General features: G+C 44.6%; 1 long non-coding RNA gene across 8 annotated transcripts in view; it reads right to left on the minus strand.

The window, feature by feature from the left end:
- LOC129649986 (uncharacterized) overlaps positions 1-21656 on the minus strand; it is a 41641-nt gene extending 19985 nt beyond the window's left edge. For 6 of the 8 annotated variants that reach the window (XR_008713511.1, XR_008713510.1, XR_008713509.1 and 3 more), the window contains exons 1-2: positions 21226-21656; positions 19324-19974 (exon numbers count right to left, since the gene is read on the minus strand). This is a non-coding gene — a long non-coding RNA (uncharacterized LOC129649986). Of the gene's footprint in view, positions 1-4627; positions 4931-4957; positions 5275-19323; positions 19975-21225 lie in introns of those variants that run through there. The other 2 variants (XR_008713514.1, XR_008713513.1) reach the window with 2 other exon arrangements.
- Between the last annotated feature and the right edge of the window lie 1247 nt (positions 21657-22903).

The raw sequence follows: 22903 nt of genomic DNA on the forward strand, positions 1-22903 counted from the left end.
ACTCCCATTTCCCTAAGATCCTGCATTAATTTGAACATGTTTGACTAGAACGGTTATAAACAATGAAAGAAGAAGGTATTACCCCACATATCAGTAAGGCAGGGCACATGATGGCCCAGATGCTAAACCTCTGAAGTTCCCTTAGTCTGTTCTTCTGACACTTGTTGGCTTTGTCTTCAAGCTGACTTCCTTCATGATTACAAGTTAGCTCTCCGCAGCATAAAGGGTTACATTTTTCCTTATTCATGTTCAGTGAGCAAAAGACAAAAACTCTCCCCTAACTGTGAACTAAAAATTCTTCCCTTCAGTCTTACTTGGTTAACATAAGTCCCAGGGATACCCAATGGACCAGTAGTTGCCAGTGAACCATCAGGTATGAACTGTCCTATCCCTGGCTCCAGGGGTAATGACCAGCAAAGGAGAAGGGATGTAAGGACTGGCTTAGACCAATCAAGACCCATCCCTGAAATGAAAGACTGAGGAAACCTCCTCTAAGTTACAAGGCTGAATTGGGTACAGAGTACCCAACCAAGGGTATTCTTCTCAAATACTAAGAAAAAAATAAGGATTTTCTTAGGAAAAAGAAAGAGAATGGATGTTAGTAAACAATTGACAATGTCCACCTTAGAACCCAATGAGCTTACCTTACCAGAAGTTGTAGGAATTTGACCTCTGATGGTGTGTCTGGACTTTATGTGGAACAGTGGCCCACTGTCAGTAAGAAGGGGTATTTCTAATCAAAAACCCATGTGCTTCCACCTAGCCTCAGAAAAACAGATTCTGCGTTCCTTAAGAGAGAGGGCTGCAAAGAAACTTAAACACACTGATGAAACTTTATCAGAGCCTAGTATAAGAGCCATAAAATCAGTATAAACAAAGACATTCCCCATATCAGCAGAACAGAAATAGCAGCTACTGGTTTAGGCTAGCAAGCAGCAGAATGGATAAGCGTAGCAAAGTAGCAGGAGAAAAGCCCAAAGAAGACAAAAGTCACCTACCATGAAAAACAAGGAGGCTGGTATGGCTTTGGGAATCAGTGTCTTTTAGATAAGGCCTTGAAGCTGAAAATGTGAAGGTAATTCCAGGGTGCTTGGTGAACTACTAACAATACTGCTAAGAATACTCCTTTCTCTCTCGGGGTGGAATATAATGTTTCTTGTAAAAGAGGATCTTCCAAGAACTCCCCAAAGGTGAGCAGACTGGATTTCCAGATTGGACTGCCTGACCATAGGAAGGTTACAGAATAGTGCTCATCTTGGGCAGATCAAATCTAGAACAAGGCATGGCTTCTTCATCTAAACATGCTTCAATAGTTCTATTTTAAAGCTTACTACTGCTAAGTCACTTCAGTCGTGTCCGACTCTGTGCGACCCCATAGACAGCAGCCCACCAGGCTCCCCCGTCCCTGGGATTCTCCAGGCAAGAACACTGGAGTGGGTTGCCATTTCCTCCTTCCATGCATGAAAGTGAAAAGTGAAAGTGAAAGTGAAGTCATGTCTGACTCTTAGCGACCCCATGGACTGCAGCCTACCAGGTTCCTCCGCCCATGGGATTTTTCAGGCAAGAGTACTGGAGTGGGGTGTCATTGCCTTCTCCGATTTTAAAGCTTAGGGAGCTTAAAAAAATCAAAGAAAATTATGAGCAAACCAAATTTTTTAAAACTGTAATACAGTAGGTACCAACATAAATATATACACACATACACACACATTTGCCTGAAATTGTCATTTCATTAAGACCAAAGTAACTGCTTGGCTATGTCATCTTGAATTAGGTAGAAAGGATAGAATGTTCCAGAAGACTAGTTGCCCATAACATATTCCAACAAAGAAATCTACTATAAAATCATAAGTGGCCATGAATTATAGAATCAAGATTCAAATAATTTTGACAGTGCAAATGTTGGGGGAAAAAAGATCAGGGGCAAATGCAAAGTCCATTACTTTGGTTGCAAGAATCAACTGTACAGACAGGATAATACCAGCTTAAGAGCTATGAGTTTTGACCAGGTCTGTCAGTTGACCATGATTTAATATGTGATCATTAGGGTAATGCAACTACTAAAAAATCAATATAATATTTAGATCATGGCAAGTGATAACTTTACCATTTTCCAACTGGATCAGACCACATTTGGGATCCTGGATAACTGAGGTAAATGAATGACAATGTTGACAAAGTCGGGGCATTCAGAGAAGGCAAGGGGGAAAGTTTGGGAAACTACATCATAAATGTAGCAGAAAAGGCATCATTTAGAGTTGGAAATAAAGTTGTTCTGTTACTCTAGAGAGCAAAGACCGAGACAGCAGATTTGGGATCTCTGCACAAACAAGTGGACACTGTTAAATGTCCTATCTCACAAGCTCTGGAGCCAGCCAGCCTGGGTTCATACTTGGTTCTGCCACATACTGACTCTAACCCTAAGCAGGTTGCTAAAACACCTGGTTGCCTCAGTTTCCTCATCAGCAAAATGAGGATACTAGGAGTCCCCAGCTCAGAGAATTCTGATGAGGAATCAATTCATTTCAGTTCAGTCATTCAGTCGTGTCCGACTCTTTGAGACCCCATGAATCCCAGCACGCCAGGCCTCCCTGTCCATCACCAACTCCCGGAGTTCACTCAGACTCACGTCCATCGAGTCAGTGATGCCATCCAGCCATCTCATCCTCTGTCGTCCCCTTCTCCTCCTGCCCCCAGTCCCTCCCAGCATCAGAGTCTTTTCCAATGAGTCAACTCTTCGCATGAGGTGGCCAAAGTATTGGAGTTTCAGCTTTAGCATCATTCCTTCCAAGGAAATCCCAGGGCTTATCTTCAGAATGGACTGGTTGGATCTCCTTGCAGTCCAAGGGACTCTCAAGTCTTCTCCAACACCACAGTTCAAAAGCATCAGTTCTTCAGCACTCAGCTTTCTTCACAGTCCAACTCTCACATCCATACATGACCACTGGAAAAACCATAGCCTTGACTAGACGGACCTTTGTTGGCAAAGTAATGTCTCTGCTTTTGAATATGCTGTCTAGATTGGTCATAACTTTCCTTCCAAGAAGTAAGCGTCTTTTAATTTCATGGCTGCAGTCACCATCTGCAGTGATTTTGGAGCCCCCAAAAATAAAGTCTGACACTGTTTCCACTGTTTCCCCATCTATTTCCCATGAAGTGATAGGACCAAATGCCATGATCTTAGTTTTCTAAATGTTGAGCTTTAAGCCAACTTATAAGTAAAGTACTTAGAATCTTGCCTGGTAAATCATAAGCACTGTAGACATCTTTGCTATCAATACAAAGAACCAGCTTTTTCACAAATAGAAATTCTATGTGTATTGGTTTGCTAAGGCTTCTCTAAAAAAATACCATAAACTGGGTGACCTGAACCACAGAAATTCATTGTCTTACAGTTCTGGAGGCTACAGGTCTGAATCAAGGTGTTGGCAAGGTTGACTCCTTCTGACGGCTGTGAGAATCTGTTCCATGCCTCTTTGCTAGCTTCCGGTAGACCACTGGTAATTTTTGGTGTTCCCTGACTTTTAGAAGAATTGCCCTGGCCTCTGCTTTCATCTTCACATGGAGTTCTCCCTGTGTGAATGTCTGATTCTATATTTTCTTTTTCTATGGAGATACCTGTCATACTAAACTAGGGTTCACAGTAATGACTTCATTTTAACTTGTTTATCTTTGTGCTGTGCTTATTTGCTCAGTCGTGTCCGACTCTTTGCAACCCCATGGGCTGTATCCCACCCAGGTTTCTCTGAGGGATTCTCCAGGCAAGAATACTGGAGTGGGTTGCCATTTCCTTCCCCAGGGGATCTTTCCAACTCAGGGATCAAACCCAGGTCTCCTGCACTGCAGGCAGACTCTTTACCGCCTGAGCCACCAGGGAAGCCACACCAGAGATAATTATTAATACCTTGGTTTATTTCTTCCTGGAAACATGTATTTATACAATTAGGATCTTCTACTATATATACCTTCAAAAACTGATTTTTTTACTTGTCATTTTTATCACTCCCATATCACTAAGAATGAATCAGGGTTGAACGTTATGGTACAATTTCTGATGATACAACACTACCTTATCAGTGCACCGTATGTCAAACACTGATCTATTTATTTAACAAACACATCCCTGAATGGCTACTCTGTGCCAGACACTGTTCTAGGTGCACAAAATAAAGCAGTTACCTGACCCAATTCCTGCCCTCATGGAGTCTGCAGTCCAGTACAGGGATTTAGGCAATATATAATTAACAAGCTAAAGCATGCAGATACAGGTGTTAAGAGTAAAGCGGGAAAGGGAAATAGGAAATACATGTGTGGTGAGGGTGTTTCTATTTTAAGTTAAGTGGTCACACAAGGCTATTTTGGTTATTTGCAATTTATCTCTGTAAAGACCCTATATCCAAACATGGTCACTTCAAGAGATACTGGGTATTAGGACTTTACCATATGAATCTGGAGGGACACAGTACAAACCATACCTATGTCACCTGTTGTTGGTGGTGTTCAGTCACTCAGTCATGTCCGACTCTTTGCAACCCCATGGACTGCAGCACACCAGGCTTCCCTGTCCTTCACTATCTCCTGGAGTTTGCTCAAACTCATGCCCATCAGGTCTATGATGCCATCCAACCAACTCATCCTCTGTCACCACCTTCTCCTCCTGCCCTCAATCTTTCCCAACATCAGGGTCTTTTCCAACGAGTCAGTTCTTCATATCAGGTGGCCTAAGTATTAGAGCTTCTGCATCAGTCTTTCCAATAAATATTCAGGGTTGATTTCCTTTAGAATTGGTGGGTTTGATCTCCTTGCTGTCCAAGGGACTCTCAAGAGTCTTCTCCAGCACAAAAATTTGAAAACATCAATTCTTCGGTGCTCAGACTTCTTTATGGTCCCACTCTCACATCCATACATTACTACCTATGTCACCAGGGAGCTTTAAAAAAAGGTCAGAGGGCCTATGATCAGAGATGCTGCTAGTTTAATCCTCCAATGTAGCTGATTGAGGAAATGTTTTTACAAAACAATTATAGGTCAAATCAGGGCTCACATCATGCAATTTAAGGTGCAATAAAAAGCTTGATTTCTCAACCCAGAGACCTGACTTGGCCTCACAAATTACAGTAGTAAAAGGACTGGGAAACATTATTGTTACTTCCTTTATTCATTTTCCTGTAGAGACAGCAGAGGGAAATAGCACCTTCTGACCCCTTCGAGGCTGCATTCTTGCTTCAGCCTCCTTTTTGCTCGACAAGTTACAAGCACCCAATACAGCAGTGCCTATGGGAGAATAATAGTCTATCACTTATGGAGCACTGCAGACTTTTTCCATCTTCATGTCATTTTATCCTCCCAACTATCATCATGGAGACTATGGACATCAAATAGCTTCATACTCATGAGGGAATTGAGAAGTTAAGCTTTTAGTCTGGGGTCATGTAATAAATTAATGGCAGTGCTGTGATTAGGTTTAAGTTTCTTGATAACCTATCAATTATAAGTCAATTGATTGAACATCTCCTATTTGTTTAGTACTGTAGTAAGTGTTGAAGATTGAGACCAAGTATCTGTCAAATCAAACCTTTGAAACTTCCAGCGTTGAATTAGAAGCTACACCTGTCAAGACAACACATATTCCTGCTTACTCTTAACTAAGTCATGAGAATAAAACCTCTCAGCACATTATTTTTTTGTCTTGGCACAAACGACATGCAGATCACCCAAAGGACTTCAACCTCCCATTTGAAGCAACATTTGGAAATGCTGTACTCCTGCTCCTTTACAGAACTGCTCTCTCAATTCTTCCTCTGTCTCAGGAAGTGCTGGAGACTGTATCTCTGCTCTCCTTTCTAGACCCATGCTGTGGAGAAAATGGCACTGGCATCTGCATGGGTCACCTTGCCACAGAAAGCAACAGCTTAGACTTTTCCAGGGTTCTAAAACCACCTCCACTTCTTACATCAGCTCAATGAAGAGCAGAGTGTGCCTCCCCACTGAGTCCCAGGGCAGCCCTGCTGAGTACATCCGTGAGATGTGCTTCATAACAACCAACCACAAAAATCTCGGAGGCAATCAGCAAAAAGCTCTTATTTTTTACTCGCACAGCTATGAGTTGACAGGGATTTGGCTAGTGATGGAGACTGAGTGTGGCTGGGCTTGGTTCCAACCTGTGGGTTGGGTTTTGAGCTCCCCCATGTTTCTCATCTTCACTGGAAGAGCACTTTCTTGAGGCGTGTCCTTTCCATGGCAAAAGTAGGAGCACAAGATGGCAAGTCTCATCTCACGTGTGTATTTCAAATCTGGGCTCACAATTCATCTACAAACCTCCCATTGGCCAAGGCAAATCACTTGGACAACTCTAAAGTCAAAGGGCAGGAAAGTACACCTCTCTACCAGGAAGTCATGTAAAAGGTATGCAGGTACAACTGCTCCAAGGGAATGACGGGTCAGATCAGTCATTTGCTTGCCCTGATAAGGCAGAGGTCCAGTTCTTCAGAATGCCCATGATGGCTCGCCCCTAGGTACCCACTTTTCCAGCAGTACAGAGTCTTGTCTTTGACCACTGAACTCTCCTGTCAGATCCTTTCCTCCCCAGATTCCATGACACCACCTCAAAAGCAGCTCTTCCCTTCTCATGCTGCTTTATTAAAAGCTTTCTGCCAGGCTGGGAAGTTGAGGAATCCCACCTGCATCTAATAGACGATAATTTACTAATGTAACCCAGCACTGTTTGCTTTTTCCCTCAGTCTGCTGCCTGCCTGTTGCATTGTTGTTGGCCAAGCTCCAAAAATCATAATAGGAAAGGGAAAAAAGAAACTATTTAGAAGATGATTATCCAAATATCCAAGGCATTCTCTAGGTAATGAATCCATATTGAGTGAGACTAGCATTTGGAACACTAATGTAAGGGGAAGAGAAAATGAACAATTCCCATTAAAGTAAGTCCTGCAAGTCTTTCTTTGTAGGACCCACAACATGGAGCCTCCTAGACTTAGGTGTTCACACCTCTCCCATATTTTCAAAGCCATTAACCAGGGTAGACTTGTCAGGGTTTCAACAGTGTAATTGTTTAGCTATAAATTTCCCTGCTGACTGGGGCCTGAGGTTTCCAATAATCACAGGCAATGGCAGAAGTCAAAATAGACAGTGCACGGGGGAAGGAAGAGAATGAAGCAGGAGGATTTATGAGGTGGGAGGGCCTAGGGTGGCGTGGAAAGAGGATGAAGGCTGCTAAAGGTAAGGACACGGAAGAGCAGGGTATGGGCCATAGTAGCTCTAGGTCAGATTGCAAATAAGGTTTCTGCTTTTTCTGACAGCATGAAAACCAGCCTGAGATGCTGGCTCCCTCCCACACAACAACCTGGAAGAACCACAGAAAGAAGAAGCAGGACTGGATTTGGAGAGCTAACATAAAACTGTGGGGAAGCCCTTGGTAGACTGAATGTGGGTGGGGCAGCAGGTATGAGCAAAGTGATCAAAGAAGCTCCCAAGTTCTGCCCTTGCCACTACCTTCAGGAGATAATCTCCTGCCTTACTGTGGAAAAGAAGACAATGACATTAGCCAGATGGTCGGTGGGACAAGGGTAAAACCAGAACAGTGCAACACCCTGTGGAGTGACAAACTGCTGGGCTGGTCAGCCGGTCTTGAGCTTCACTCCTCTGCTGGTGGCTCAGTCAGAAAAGAATCCTCCTGCACTGCAGGAGACCTGGGTTCAATTCCTGGGTAGGGAAGATTCCTTAGAGAAGGAAATGGCAACCCTCTCCAGTATTCTTGCCTGGGAAATTCCATGGACAGAGGAGCCTGGCGGGCTACCATCCATGATGTCACAATATTTGGACACGATTGAGCGAGTAAACCACCAAAGCACTGCCTCCTTGCCCCCTCACCTCAAGGTTGGTGGGTCACATCAAAAGCTATGTTCTTCAAATTTGACTTCCACTCACAATGAGAGGACACATTTTATGTGGTGACTCAGTAAACATACAGCCCTGAATAAATGAAAGAAAATTTCACAGAAGAATGTGCTTCCTATTGGGATACCCTCCACTTTTTTTCAGCCTATTTTGTTCTATTCCATTCTATTTTTTCTCCCTCTCCGCCCCTTCTCCTTCCTCCTCCATCTGCTCCTCCTCCTCGTTTTCCTCCTTGTTCTTCATGTTCTGTCCTTCTTGTTCTTCCTCCTCTCTCTTCCCTCCTCCTCCCCATACCTACACTGGCTGACTCACTAAACTGTTCATCACCCATTAATGGGTTGCTACCCAGAGTTTGAAAAGCTTATCCACGGTGATCACTTCCTTCCAAGGGTACTTTCTCAGAACATTTAAAAGAGGATTCTGGCCAGAGTTGTGGCCTGTGAAGGGGCAAAAAATTGAGGTAAGATGCTGTAGTTCTGGGGGACTTGGATACTCTGCCTTGGAGCTCATCTCTGATCCTTTCTAGGAGCTCCATCAATCTAGAGCCCCTCCTAGTAACCAGACACCTGTTACTAAAGGGGAAAAAAAGGCGTTTTATAGTAGAATGTTATATTCAGGCAAATTATCATTTAAATCTAGGAGCTCAATAGATATATTCTCAAACATACAAGGCTTTAGCAGGCTTGTTACACAACAAACTATTTAGACAACTCAGGTAAGGAATAAATCCAGGAGATTACTAAAAGAAATATGGAAAATAAAGAAATTCAAATAATTACTATAATTTTTGCTATCTAAAAAATAAAGAAACAAATAAAAATAAATAAGTGTGTTGATAAGAACTCAGAACAAAAGTTTCAAACAATATCAACAAGGGAATGGGAGAAAGGAATGGACAGCAAAAAGAATGAGGATATGTGAACACATTCAACTTGTTCAGGGTAAGATTATACATAGATGATAGATGATCAATAACAGATGATAGGAGGATGGAATAGAGATAGATCTGAGATATTTGTGGGGATAAGTAGATTTAAGTATAGGAGAGACAGAGACACTCAGATTAGCTAAATTTTTTGCATATAATTCAACGATATGTGGTTTGTGAGAAAAATTAAAATAAAACAAAAAGATGAAAGGATGAAAAAATATTCAGCAAAAATATGAATCAAAGAAAGCCATGGCATCGCTTTCAATATCTGAAAATGGAATTTAAGCCAAAAAAGAGAATATGAAGAACAGGAAAGAAGAACTATATATAACCATCATTGGGATATATGAACTTCACAATATAGATTCAATATGTATAAAGTAACAATGATAAAAATGGGAGAAATAGAAAACAAGGCAACACACTCCCCCCACAAAAAATGCATAAACCAAGTAGTCACATTCATACTTAGAGCAACTGATGATTTCCTACTGTCCTCAGAATAAAGTTCAATATCAGGGCTTGTGAGGCCCTACATGATGTGGTCCCTTTTACCTCTCTAGCGCCATTCTTTGTACCTCACTCTCTTCACTACTTTCTGTACAGGATAAAGACAAGAAGGAAGGAGAAGGGGATGAAGAGGGCTAAGACAAACGTGAGAGTGACCACTGTGCTGTAGGTGCACTAAATGGGTCTTGAAGTCTGGATGGCAAAGATCAGAAGTCATAGGAGAGATGAGACTGAAGCATCAGGCAGGGACCAGCTCAGCCTAGAGCCAGTAAGCCATGCCAAGGAATCTGGACTTTATCCCACAGCCAGATAACAGGGAGCCCTGTCAGGGTTTTGATCAGGCTTGTGACTCTTGGCCAGTACATAATCCATTTATCGATCTGGATTGCCAAAAGCTACAAGGGTATGAGAAGGGAGAAACTGTTGTGAGCTGGTGATTAAGGCTGGAAGAGACAGATGATTTAGGCTGATGAAAAAGAAAGGGGAAATCACTGGATAAAGGAGACAGTGACAAGAAACGAAGTTGGGAATGAGAGTACAGAGTTCAAAGAACAACTAGGAAAGCCCTCTACCTCCAAGAAATGATGAGAGACAAGGAGGAGGGTAGGAAAGACCAGGGCAGTTGAGGCAGACACCAAATTGAGGACGTGAGACCTGACTCAACATGTTAGTGCTTCTCCAAACTTTCTTCCCAATGGCATAGGAAAAGGAACCCCAGAACTCTTGGGTGGTGGCTGGAAGTAGATGTCTACAATCTCAGAACTTCTTTGAAATCAATATTTAATCTTTAAAATTCATATGCATTTTGTGTTCTTCTTTAAATGAGATCAATCTGTGTGTATATGCTAAGTCGCTTTAGTCGTGTTTGACTCTTTGCAACCCTATGGACTGCAGACTGCCAGGCTCCCCTTTCCATGGGATTCTCCAGGAAAGAATACAGGAGTGGGTTGCCAAGCCCCCTTCTTGACCCAGGAATCAAACCTGCATCTCTTACGTCTCCTGCCTTGGCAGGAGAGTTCTTTACCACTAGCACCACCTGGGAAACCCTAGATCAATCTGTTTTAATATAAAAACATTTTTTAATTACTTTCTCATGAAAACCCTTAACTTTCCACACCCCAAGAAAGATTTCAGATTAAATTAGTATTCCAGAAAGATGTTTCTGTGACTTCTCACACCTCATGAATGCCAATATCTAAGGGACACTGCGGAGAAGGCAATGGCATGCCACTCCAGTACTTTTGCCTGGAAAATCCCATGGACCGAGGAGCCTGGTAGGCTGCAGTCCATGGGGTCGCTAGAGTCAGACACGACTGAGTGACTTCCCTTTCACTTTTCACTTTCATGCATTGGAGAAGGAACTGGCAACCCACTCCAGTGTTCTTGCCTGGAGAATCCCAGGGACGGGGGAGCCTGGTGGGCTGCCGTCTCAGGAGTTGCACAGAGTCGGACACGACTGAAGCGACTTAGCAGCAGCAGCAACAAAGGACACTGAGATGCCCAACAGTGAGAAATCCAACATTCCCAGGTAAGCTGTGAAGTGAGAGAGGTATTTGAAGAAGTTAAAAATATGCTGGAGGGTGCTACATAGATGGGACAGTTTGAAAGCCAGGTAAGAGGCTTTTGAGATTATCGCGATGAGATCTTAGACCAGAGGATGGCAGTAGATAAAGGAAAACAACATACGCGAGAGAAATTCTTGAGGCTTGATGGATAATGCAACACAGGGCAGAAAAGAGGAAAAGAAGGAATCAAAAAATATCCTGACTTTGAACTAGAGGAAGCAGATGCCCAGTCTGAAGAAGAGAAACGTGAAAAGGGGGCCCCTGATCCTTCCCAAGGATCAGGAGTAACATATTGACTTCAGCTAGCTGTGTGTGACTTCGTGTATGACACCCATGTAGAAATGTGTTATACAAGGAATAAGACCTAAGGTAGAAACACAAATGTGGCAGTCAGGATCATTCTCATGGGGGTCACACACAGTTGATACCACAGAGTGCATGGAAAGCCTGAGTGAGTCAGGAAAAAGAGCAAGCTAAGCACTCAACTTTGGGAGATAGCCATAGCTGATCCATGCATGAAAGAGAGAAAAGTATATCCACCTAACATACAGACATACATTTTCAATTGTAAGTAGCAGGAAAAATTTGAACAAGAAAGGGAAAAGGGGAGGAAACGTATTGGCTGGTAAAACTGAAGAGTCCAGGTGGAGACTCTGCATCAGATCCTAGTGCTCAAAGGATGCCATTAGAAACTCATCTCTAGCCACCTCTTCACTCTTCTTCCCTTTCCAGTAGCTTCACTTTCACACAGATTTTCCAATCCTGATAGGAACTTCTCCATCCCCAAAGTCCAACAAAAGTTTCCAACAGAAGTTCCAGGTTTGCTTCTGATTGGATCATCTTGGCTCACCGGATCACCTGGCCAGACCTGGGTCAGCTGCCCCAAAGTCTCTGCACCATACCTACATGAAGGAAGCCTGGGGGAAAGGGGCTGCCCTCAATGAAAGATGATTTGCAACTTCCATAAAAAGAGAGAAGCAGAGAGAGGGTCCAGTGAGAGAGGGGAAGGTTTTAAGAAGCTGGGGGTGGAAAGAGGGTGGCCAAACATAGGGGATGTCAAACAAAGCCTAAGGTGGGGGCAATGGAGACCGCACTGCCCTTGGCTAGCTGGGAAGCAGGCAGCCCCTCTCGCCACTGGGTCTCCCTCCTGCCTTAGGAGAGTGAGTTTGAGGACAGTGACGCCCCCTCCCCAGCTTCCACCCCCCTCATTCCCAACCTGGCATCCAGAGCCCTGGCTCGCAGCCCCTCATCACCATGCCCTCCCAGAGACTTGCCACAGCCACGTTAGCTGGAGCCTGCAGGCCTCTCAGGCAATACAAGTCCCTCTGGCTTCAGAAAGTGGCCTTGTAATGCAACAGCCAGGTCCTTCCTGACTGGAATTCTCACCGCACACATCATACGATTCCTTGTTTCCCAGCAGGTAATTTTTCCAGTGAAAGAACCACCCCTCCCCTGGACTTTGCCTCTGGCCCTCCTATTGTTTGCCAGGGGAGCACCAGCAATGCTCCTTGGCTGGACTTCAGAGTTCCAGTTCAGCCGGAGTCGGGGAGGGGTGCTAGCCTGGGATTTAACCAAGGGCCCCAAGGGGCTCATGTTATATGAATCATCTCCCCAGCACCCCAAGACATCAAACCACACTTCACCTCTCATTCTTTCTTTCCTGGCCGCTTTGCTCATTGGCGTTTGAAGCAGAGCATCCGAAACACCCTAGCAGGCTCCCCTTTTCATGAGAGTGAGTGAGGAAGAGAGAGAAGGACAGACAGATGGATGGAGAGAAGGGAATCCTGCGGATAGTGAGGATAAATACGGATTGCAAACTTCTGCAGCGGGATGGGGAGCAGGGGCCATCACATCCAGTGCTGCACTCCAGACCCGGATGGACCGACAGCAGCTCCCCTCAGGAACCTGAGTGGGCTCTTTCTCGTGTGATGTTGTGAAGTATGTCGGCATTCCTGGGTACCATCAGCCTCCTCCAAATGACCTGAGCTGTGGTGTGAATAGCAAGCTCTCACCGCCTTGGGCTGTGCAGGGGGAGAGGATGGGAATTCTGTTCCAGAGGTTTCCTCTTGCTGTGAAAATCAAGGCAGACATGCTTCATCCTCAGCCCCCTGAATACCCTTGAAGATCAAGGGGCAGATAAACTAATCTATTATAAATTCTAATGCAGCGCAGTTCCCTGACCAGAGCTTCTTCTCCTTCGGTGCCCCAAGCGTTAGCCAATATTTCATCAAAACCAGCTCCCTTCTGCAGGCCCATGTCCGCTCCTCCTACTCACCCCAAGAGGCTTGCACACTGGCGCCTTCTCTGTGCATGTGCTACACACACACACACACACACACACACACAAAGCTGGACCCTTATCATCCTTTCTGATTTATGATCCTATCTTGCCCAGCCTGGCTTAAAATGATCATTTTTTGCTCTCAGAATCTTTGAATCCCAGGAAAGGAGGCTTTAAAACACCAAAAAGATGACACACACGTGTGCACAGACAAACACACATCAACGAGACTCCCAGAGCTTTTCCATGAGATATTCGTTTACAAGAACTTGTCTTCTTGTGATTTCAGCCTTCCTCCTTGTACCATCTAAGCCTCATCTCCAGTGTAATAAAGGCAAATCCTAAGCCCAGGGTAGCCCAACCACTCCTATGGGTGGCCCTGTTCGTTTCTCGGCAACCAGGACATCCACCCCATCTGCTTGGAGACCTCATACAGCCACTTCAATGCCTGCTCCACCTTGGTTCTCCCTCCTATAAAGTGGGTCTAATACGCCCACCAGGAGTCAAGTTGTGAGAATTCGTGCCTTAACCCTTTGGAAAGATGAACACATGATTATCACCATTCAGCCGGGGAAGGGCGGGGTCAGTCTGACCCTGAGACCCTGTCTGGATGAGCAGTTTAAGAAAGCATCAGAGTTGAGCAACTGGGGGTGAGCAAAGAAGAAATGGCCCCCATAAGAGCCGTAATTCCAGCAGATTATACGGTAATCCCAGATTTATACTGAATAATCCTCATCCTAAGGAAACCTCGGCAGGGCTTCCTGTGTGTGCTCCATACTGTGTGTCAGGTGGATGAGCTCATTTACTTCTCTGATCCACCCTCTGAGGAAGCCCTAGTTTATGGACGAGGAAACAACAGTGGAAAAGTTAAATGATTTGCCTGTGGAGCCAGACTGCACTTTTAATGCCTAAAATACACTGCAGCGAGCAAGGGCCTGAACAAGCCAGCATGTGTGTGGGCACGGAAAGGAGCCTGAAAGGAAACACATGGCAGCAGCCTAGGATCACAGGTGGTAGGATTACAGGTGAGGTTTTTTCTTTCACTAGAGTTTCTATATTTTACCTAGATTTCCTCATGTCCACAGTAAACATGTATTGCTTTTATAACAATGATGTTTAAATGTTCTTTAGAAAGAGCACCTTCCATTTCTTTTCTCAGACCACCGAGCTTTTTCAGCCAGAGCAGCAGAGACAAGCGGGGCCTAGGCTCACATGGTTAGACAGGCTCAAGCCATTTCCACCAACACAAGCAGAAGGACTGAGAAGCACTTTCGTCTGCTATTAAGAAATACCATCATTAGGGAAGTGGAGTGTGGCCTTTTGCACCCCAAATCCAACCAAGTTCCTGATGTCTGTGGACAGCATCGGGTAGACAATGAGAAGGATGAAAAGACACCTAGATGAGGGTCTGGAGACCAGATTTCTAGATTTTTCTCTTTCATTTTTTCATCTTGTGGTAGCCAGCTAATTTCTTTACCATGTGAACCAGATTTCTCACCTTCTAACCTCTGAGATTCTAAGATAACCCTAAGACATGCTGTGTGAGTGCCAGCCACACTCCACACTCACGTCATCACCACAAAAAGCCTATGGAGTTGACCTTGATATTCCCATTTCACAGATGGAACCCTGAAGCTCCAAGACTAAACATGATCAAGGTCACAGGGCAGGTAAGCCAATGAATGAGGCTGGATGCAAACCCAGGTATACCCAAACCCCAGCATTAGGAGTTCTTTTTTGAGTTAATCATGGTGTCAGAATTCTAATGCCAACCTTCCAAAGATCCTGGCCCAATCCACTACCTTCAGCTATGTGTCAAAGTGGTGTCAACATTATCATTACTGCTTTGGAGGTTGCTTTTTAAGCAAAGTGCTTTGTAATTCTCACTCTGTTTCAGCCCATTCTTCTCCCCTTCTTGTCACGAAGGCTCCACCAAGTCCTTCAGGGCCCCTCAAGCTTTCCCAGGCTCATCAGAAAGAGAGCTCAGCTCTCTGGCACCCACAGAGAGACAATCACACATTAGCCCCTAGGTGCTGGCCCGTAAGCTTTTCCCAGAACGGACCAGAAGTGGGAGGGGGGAGGGGGCTTGCACTGCACCCAGCCCGTTAGCTCTTCATGCAGCCAGCAATAATGGAGAACGTGATAAGCTGTCACTAGAAGCCAGCTCAGTTCTCCGAGACTTAATGGTACAATAACACAATAGGGTCAGACTAAAAAGGTTCCCTTATGAAAATTTTATCAGCAACTTTGGTAAATGGCTATGGGAAAGGTGCTTTGCTCCCAGGCAGAACTGGGACCCGATTTTACAAGGTACAGGCGGCCCGCATTGCATCACCCCCACAAGATATTAAGGGCACTCAAATTGAATTAACACCAAATCAAGCCGGTGCACTTAACAATACAAATGCACTTAAGGGATGCCTCAGGATGATTTGTGACTAAAGAAAGCAAAGAAGAAAACGGCCTGCAAGCCACAAGGGTGGTGTTGTGTGTCATATACAGGAAAGGCCATAAGTAGAACTTAGAATACCGGAAAACCATGAACTTGAGGGGCTCTCAAATACCTTAGACGCAACTGTAAAGTAGAAGGCCGCTTTTGTGGTATGCAGAAACAATTGATAAATAAATTACAGCCAATTTTCTTAGTGGCATGGTCTCCATTACCTCTGACAGCGGTGTAACTACTCTACTAAGATGATAAGAAGCAAATAATGGCATATCAGGTGGCGCCCCAGGAAATTCTTTGCCAGTTGCCAGGTTTCTTCATGACAGTGATGACACAAAGATCCTCAGCGAGAGGCAAGTGATGCGAAGTGACAGCTCGCCAGGCAGACCGTGACAGGTTCTAGAAAGAGTCAGCTGCAAATGTCCCTGGCAGCTGGGACTCCGGAGTCAGGGCTGGCCCCTTGGTCTCCTTCCTTTCCCCGTCAGCATTCGTCCACACACATTTTCTCCTTGCATGTCTTACTCCTTCACTCTCTGCCTCCCTCACCCTCTTCCCACACCCCTATTCTCACCCCCTCACCTTCTTTCTCTTGAACAGACCTTGTCTACTGAGCTGGAAGACAGTTTGGCCATCTTCATAGATGAATGGCTCTTCTGAGATTATCTTGGAAACTTGGACACATTCTGGACTTGGGAGAATTCAGGGGGAAAAAATGGCTTCACTGGGGATTCCTTTCCATCAAGTGAAATACACACATAAGCATGCTTTTGTTATCCTTCCAGGAAAGAGCTGTCTCCAGGCAGGGTCTTACTCTGAAACGGGCTCCATTTAGGTTGGAGGTGGCCTAATTTTGTCAGAGTTAAAGCAATTGCTTTTCGAATCATGAGGTGGCTTGGAAACTGGGGCAGGCAGGTTCCATTTTTCACTATAGAGAAAAAAGTTCTCGAATACCAAGACAGACCATTCCTGGACACTGCTGGGTCCCAGCTCATTCCAGGAGGCAGGTATTATCATAAAAGAAACCAGGAGGACACGGAGGTCTCTGTGTCTGGAATGACAGATCCTGGGCCCTTGCTCTACTAGAACTCAGTTCTGTGATTCTGAGTTATTTGACTTCTTTAGTAAAATAGAGCCACTCACATCTTTTCTAATGTCCTCATGGGACTGTCTTGAAGAGGCATCAAAAGTAATTACCGGAAAAACCTTTGCAGCTAGGAACCATCCACACGTATAAGGCATTGTTATGATGAAAATAATCTACAAATTACACATTAGTAGCAGACCCATTTCTTACAAAACCACTCCTAAGTCCTAAGAATGAATATTCAAACTACCTGGTTTTCCATAACAGCAGCCTCCTCTCAGATAATCAGAGGAAGAGAAGAACAAACAAATGTGAAGGAAATCCACTAAAATCCTCAAACTTCATCGCACCAATGACTTGTTAGCTTCTCCCATACTGAGGGCTTCCCTGGTGCCTCAGATGGTAAAGAATCTGCCTGCAATGCAGGAGACCTGGGTTTGATCCCTGGATCCAGAAGATCCCCTGGAGAAGGGAATGGCAACCTACTCCAATATTCTTGCCTGGAGAATTCCATGGACAGAGGAGCCTGGTGGGCTACCGTCCATGGGGTCTCAAAGAATCATGCATGACTGAGTAACTAACACTTCCCATATTGAACTTTGAAGTCAAACAATGAATGGTATCATTCCTGGCATTCCCCAGCTCACCAAATACATCTGCAGGCATGTGACAGGACATCTTGCTTCTCAGAGGAAGCCAGAGATCTGCCCCGTCCTCTGATCATCCTCAGAGAGGCCAGCCAGCACAACAGGTGGCAGCATCGCATGCCACACAACCTTCTGGGCCCTTACCTCCATCCTGGCACCTGGAGCCCCTGCCCATATACTGCCCCCCCTTACTCTGTTCTTCTGCATGATCCTCCATGCACTTACATTGCTTGCTGTGCTGTGCTAAGTCACTTCAGTTGTGTCCTACTCTGTGCAACCCTGTGGACTACAGCCTGCCAGTCTCCTCTGTCCATGGGATTCTCCAGGCAAGAATACTGAAGCGGGTTGCCATTCCCTCCTCCAGGGGATCTTCCCAACCCAGGGATCGAAACTGGGTCTCCTGCATCTCCTTCACTGGCAGGTGGATTCTTTACCACTAGAGCCACCAGGGAAGCCCATTTATAGTGCTTACTTCTTACCTATTATCAGTCCTCTTTCCTCAAGCAAAATTCTCTGAAGCTCATAAATCATTATTCAACAGTGGTTTATCCAGTCAACAAATATTTATTAGGGGCTTACTACATTCTCTGCATGGTGCTAGGTCTCAGGAATATAGGGGTAAATCAGACAACAAACTCAAAGAGCTTACTTTCTATATCATTGTCCCTTTCTTAATCCCACCTTTAGTTTCTCTATAATCAGAAATGCAGAATTCTAAGCTGAGCACACCTCTCTAGTGAGGCAAACCTCTTTACAAATTGGGAAGGAAGAACAATGTGTGTTACCTAGGAGTCCCCATGTGTGTGTCGCTAACTGCATCCTTCAGACAGAATTCATTCCTCCCTCTGCTGGGCTCCTGTAGACTCATACATACTTGTTTCACATAATGTGTTCAATTATTTGAGTGTTGCTTTCTCCCCCACACGTTCTGGACTTTTTGGCTTGGGCACCCTGCTTATCTTACTCTTGCCCAAATCCAAAGCACATATCACAATGCTTGGTCCTTCGCCAGCACTCAGTAAGCCTGTGTGGAATGAATGAATGAATCTGTCATCTCTCTACTTTCTCTGTTTATGACCATCTTCCCTTTCTTCTTTGTTTTCTATTATCCCCAACCTCAGCCTATAATCCGGGGAGGTAGTGTATCTCAGTGGTGATGATTCAGGCTTTTTCTGGAGTGTTTTGGCGTTGGCTCCTGTTGGCTTGCAAGAACAGATTGTTAAATATTTGGGATTTTTTTTTTTTTTAGCTGATTTAACTGTTAGAAACTCGAAATTGGTCATGGTGAAGGTATTTACATGATGGAAATCAGTAAATACTCTATATCAGGGATTTAGAGTTTTGTTTTGATTTAGGTTTTTTGGGAGCCTATTGTCAGCCCACCACTGCCCTGATTTAGCCAGACTTGGAGTTGTGACTCAGCTTTGACACTCATTAACTGTGTGATCTTGAACAACCTGCTTGGTATCTCAAAGACTCAATTTCCTCATCCATAAAATGGGGATGATAATTATAACTTCAAGGGGTTATTGTGAGCCTTTAAGAGACCTAATGTGCTTAAGTGACCTAAATAAAGTGCTTAGCATGGTTCCTCATACATAGTATGTAGCCAATCAAAGCAGTTTATTAGTATTAGCCTTATTCTCTGGCTTTCCATTAAGGCATTCTTTCATCCAGTTTGTTATACTTCTTTTCTTATACCCGAAAGGATTTATGACAACTTAATAAAGCACAAGCCATAAAATAGAAAATAAAAATCAGGATAAGGGAAAATAAAAAATCATAATACAAAGTCACAATCACAACACTATTCTGATTGGATGGAATCTAATAGACTACAACCACAGAATGTTAGTCGGCAATTTCTTAAAATGTCACCAATAGAGACCTAAAAGTGACTTAACCTTAAAGCATTAGAGTGGACAAGAGATCTTCTTGTTCAATTCCTTACCTTACAGATGGAAAATGGAAGTCAGCAGGCAGGAAAGAATCATTTCTTGAGCACTTCCAGGCATGGTGATGGATGCTTTCACTTTTATCGTCTCCAGGCCGTTCCAATTTACAGATGAAACCACTGAGGCCAGGGAAATGGCAGGCTCCTCCTAAAGCCACCAGGCTGCTAGTTGTAGAACTAAAATGGGAACCAGATTCCCATGTCCCAGTCCACTCCCTTTGTCTTCCCAGGTACCATGCTCTCTCCTCACTCCAGGAAGAGCTGTTTTGTGATAAGAGCTTCCTGAAGATCAATCTCCCAAGAGTCAATAGAATTATAGTCAAATGGAGAAACGGCAAGCACTGTGGTAGAGGGGACTTCCCAGGGAATTTCCTAGGTCTGACTGTGGCATATGAAAGACAGACATGCATAAGCTCACTGGCAGGAGCAGCTGCTTTTGTATAAAACCCATCCTCATTTCGTGTTAGCTTTTGAAAAGAGAACTGGGCTTTTAATTCATTTGTGGTCTTCTCCGAAGTTCAGGTCTTCTGCTGGTCTAATCACTAGATTTTTTTCCAAACTTCTACCAATAGCTTCGTTTTTCACACAACCTTCTATTGGCATGGTTAATAGGCACAGAGATCAAATCTCTTTTCCGTTCATCTTCATCTGAAAGAAGCAGCACAAAACAAGAAAGGGGTTAAAGCAATAGATGGGATGGAGATGGGAGACCAAGGAAGAGCCTGCATAATTCACAAAGTGAATGAATCCTCCAATTACGGAGAGCTGACAGCAATGTCTCATTTATTAGGCCACCATCCTTCTCTGGCAGCAAGCAGGTTGGTGGCCCAGCCTGGGAGTTCTGTTTTATGGGAATAGTGTTATTGCTTTCAGAGCTGTAGCTGACCTCACACCAAATAAACACGTCAACCACTTCTCAAGTCCCCGTTCCCAGGTGTGGCGCGGAGGCACCATGCAAGGACCCTCGTGGCCTGGCTCATTTTTTTCCCTGCCTCCACTCAGAAATGGCTCTCCAGGCCCGAGTGTCCATGCTAACAGCCCCTTTGCTCTCTTTCCCTGTCCCATTCTCCAAATCATCTGTTCCGTCTGCCCAAGATCTCACCACTGGACGTATACTGTCACATTAGTGCAGGTCAAGCTGCTCACCTTCAGAGAAACTTCTGCATAACAAAAGAGGTTCTGGGGGGAGGAAAACCATGGCACAACTCAATACGAATTCTCTCACACATATCTTTCAAAACTGAAATTGGGCACTTTTTTAATTATTTATTTTTCCAATTTTTCAAAATATGTTTTTTAGTGATTTGTTTTTCACACAGCAGAGTTCACTGTTCCAGACTTAACCCCAGGCAGGCTCCACCACAAGCATAGTTCAAAGGCCCATCACTCTACCACCTGTTGGGTGAGTGTGGGTAACACTGACTCACTCTTATGGTTTTAAATAAGGCAGTTCGGTTCAGTTCAGTCGCTCAGTCATATCTGACTCTTTGCGACCCCATGGACTACAGCATGCCAGGCTTCCCTGTTCATCACCAACTCCCAGAGCTTGTTCAAACTCATGTCCCATCAAGTTGGTGATGCCATCCAACCAACTCATCATCTGTCGTCCCCTTCTCCTCCCGCCTTCAATCTTTCCCAGCATCAGGGTCTTCTCAAAAGAGTCAGCTCTTCGAATCAGGTGGCCAAAGTATTGAAACTTCAGCTTCTGCGTCAGACCTTCCAATGAATATTCAGGACTGATTTCCTTTAGGATTGAGCAAGATCAAAAAGATGATCTGTGACCCAAAATGAAATAAAACCCCCACAATTCACTGGAAAGCCATCTCCAAGGGCTGTTTGCAAATCCACCGTGTGGAAGCCCTCCCCAGATTGTCAGTCTATGGACAAGGAAGTGCTCACCTGGGTGTGTCGAGAGTTGGGGCATGGCTCCCATAGAAGGCTGATGTGGATTTCAACTCTACTGCTTACGTTCTCTGTGACCTTAGTCAAACTGCAATGGTCTTAGTCCTTTATGGGCAAAATGGGAAAATTATTAGTGGCCTGACGTCCATCAGGTAGCAAACGTGAACGTGCTTTGGAAAAAAGCGATGCGGTTTAAAAAAAAAAAAGGCACGGGCTGCTATTATGATAAATCAAAAGTAAGACCAGTGTGTGTTTCATAAGATAAAACCTGTGGCGCTGGGTTCTGGAAGCACCTCTTTTAGAGCTGGTGGTGAGGCTGCTGTGGAGATGGCACGGCCTGACCTGTCTCCATGTCTGCGGGAGCGGCTGTGCCTCGGGATCGCAGAGCAGTGCATTGTGGGAGAGCCCACAGCTTGCCTGTTGCCGACACAGCCAATCTGAAACCACACTCCCGTTTTATATTGGAGCAGAGCTTCCCAGGTGGCGCTAGTGGTAAAGATCTTGCCTGCCAACACAGGAGACATAAGAGATGAGGGTTCGATCCCTGGGTTGGGAAAATACCCTGGAGGAGGGCATGGCAACCACTCCAGGATTCTTGCCTGGAAAATCCCATGGACAGAGGAGCCTGGCAGGCTACAGGCAGGCCACAGCCCGTTGGGTCACAGAGTCAGACACGACTGAGCGATTTAGCATGCAAGCAGGCAAAAGTTGATTAACCCTGTTGTGTAATTTCCAGCTTCCCTGGGTGGCTCAGACGGTAAAGCGTCTGCTCGCAAAGTGGAAGACCCGGGTTCAATCCCTGGGTCGGGAAGATCCCCTGGCGAAGGAAATGGCAATCCACTCCAGCACTCTTGCCTGAGAATCCCATGGACAGAGGAGCCTGATAGGCTACAGTCCATGGGGTCACAAAGAGTCAGACATGACTGAGCAACTTCACTTACTCGTTGTGTAATTTCAGGAGTATAGCCAACTGTTTCAGTTCTGCATATACATGCATCTATTCTTTTTCTAATTCTTTTCCCATTTAGGTTATTGCAGAATATTGAGCAGAGTTTCCCTATACAGTAAGTTCTTGTTGGTTACCTATTTTTTTTAAGATTTTTTTTTTTAATGTGGACCATTTTTAAAGCCTTTATTGAATTTGTTACAATATTGCTTCTGTTTTATGGTTTGTTTTTTTTTGGCCACAAGGCATATGGGATCTCAGCTTCCCAACCAGGTATTGAACCCACACCCCGTGCACTGGAAGGCGAAGTCTTAACCACCAGACTTCCAGGGAAGTCCCTGGTTATCTACTTAAATATAGCAGTATGTACATGTCAATCCCAAACTCCCAATCTATCTATCCCAATCTCCCCCACCCTTCCACCCTAGTAACCATAAATTTGTTCTCTAAGTCTGTTCTGGACATACTCTTTAGAAAGAGCTGCATGTACTCCTTGATGAAAAGGATTCCAACACTTGGGCTTACTTTGAGACAGTTTTCCCAGGGCCAATCCTGCCTTAGAATTTTGCTGAGGAATTTTACTTCGTTTTTTGTGGGGAAGAAGGCAGCTGAGACAATTACAACTCTATTCTGGAGGTGTAACAACAGCTCTGGTCTGGCCTGTGTTTCACCCCCATCTAGCCTTCAGGCTTCACCTAAAGTCTCCTATGGGAAACAGGCCTGAGAGTT

This window comes from Bubalus kerabau, chromosome 4 (assembly GCF_029407905.1).
Source record: "Bubalus kerabau isolate K-KA32 ecotype Philippines breed swamp buffalo chromosome 4, PCC_UOA_SB_1v2, whole genome shotgun sequence".
In the NCBI taxonomy this organism is placed as follows: domain Eukaryota; kingdom Metazoa; phylum Chordata; class Mammalia; order Artiodactyla; family Bovidae; genus Bubalus; species Bubalus kerabau.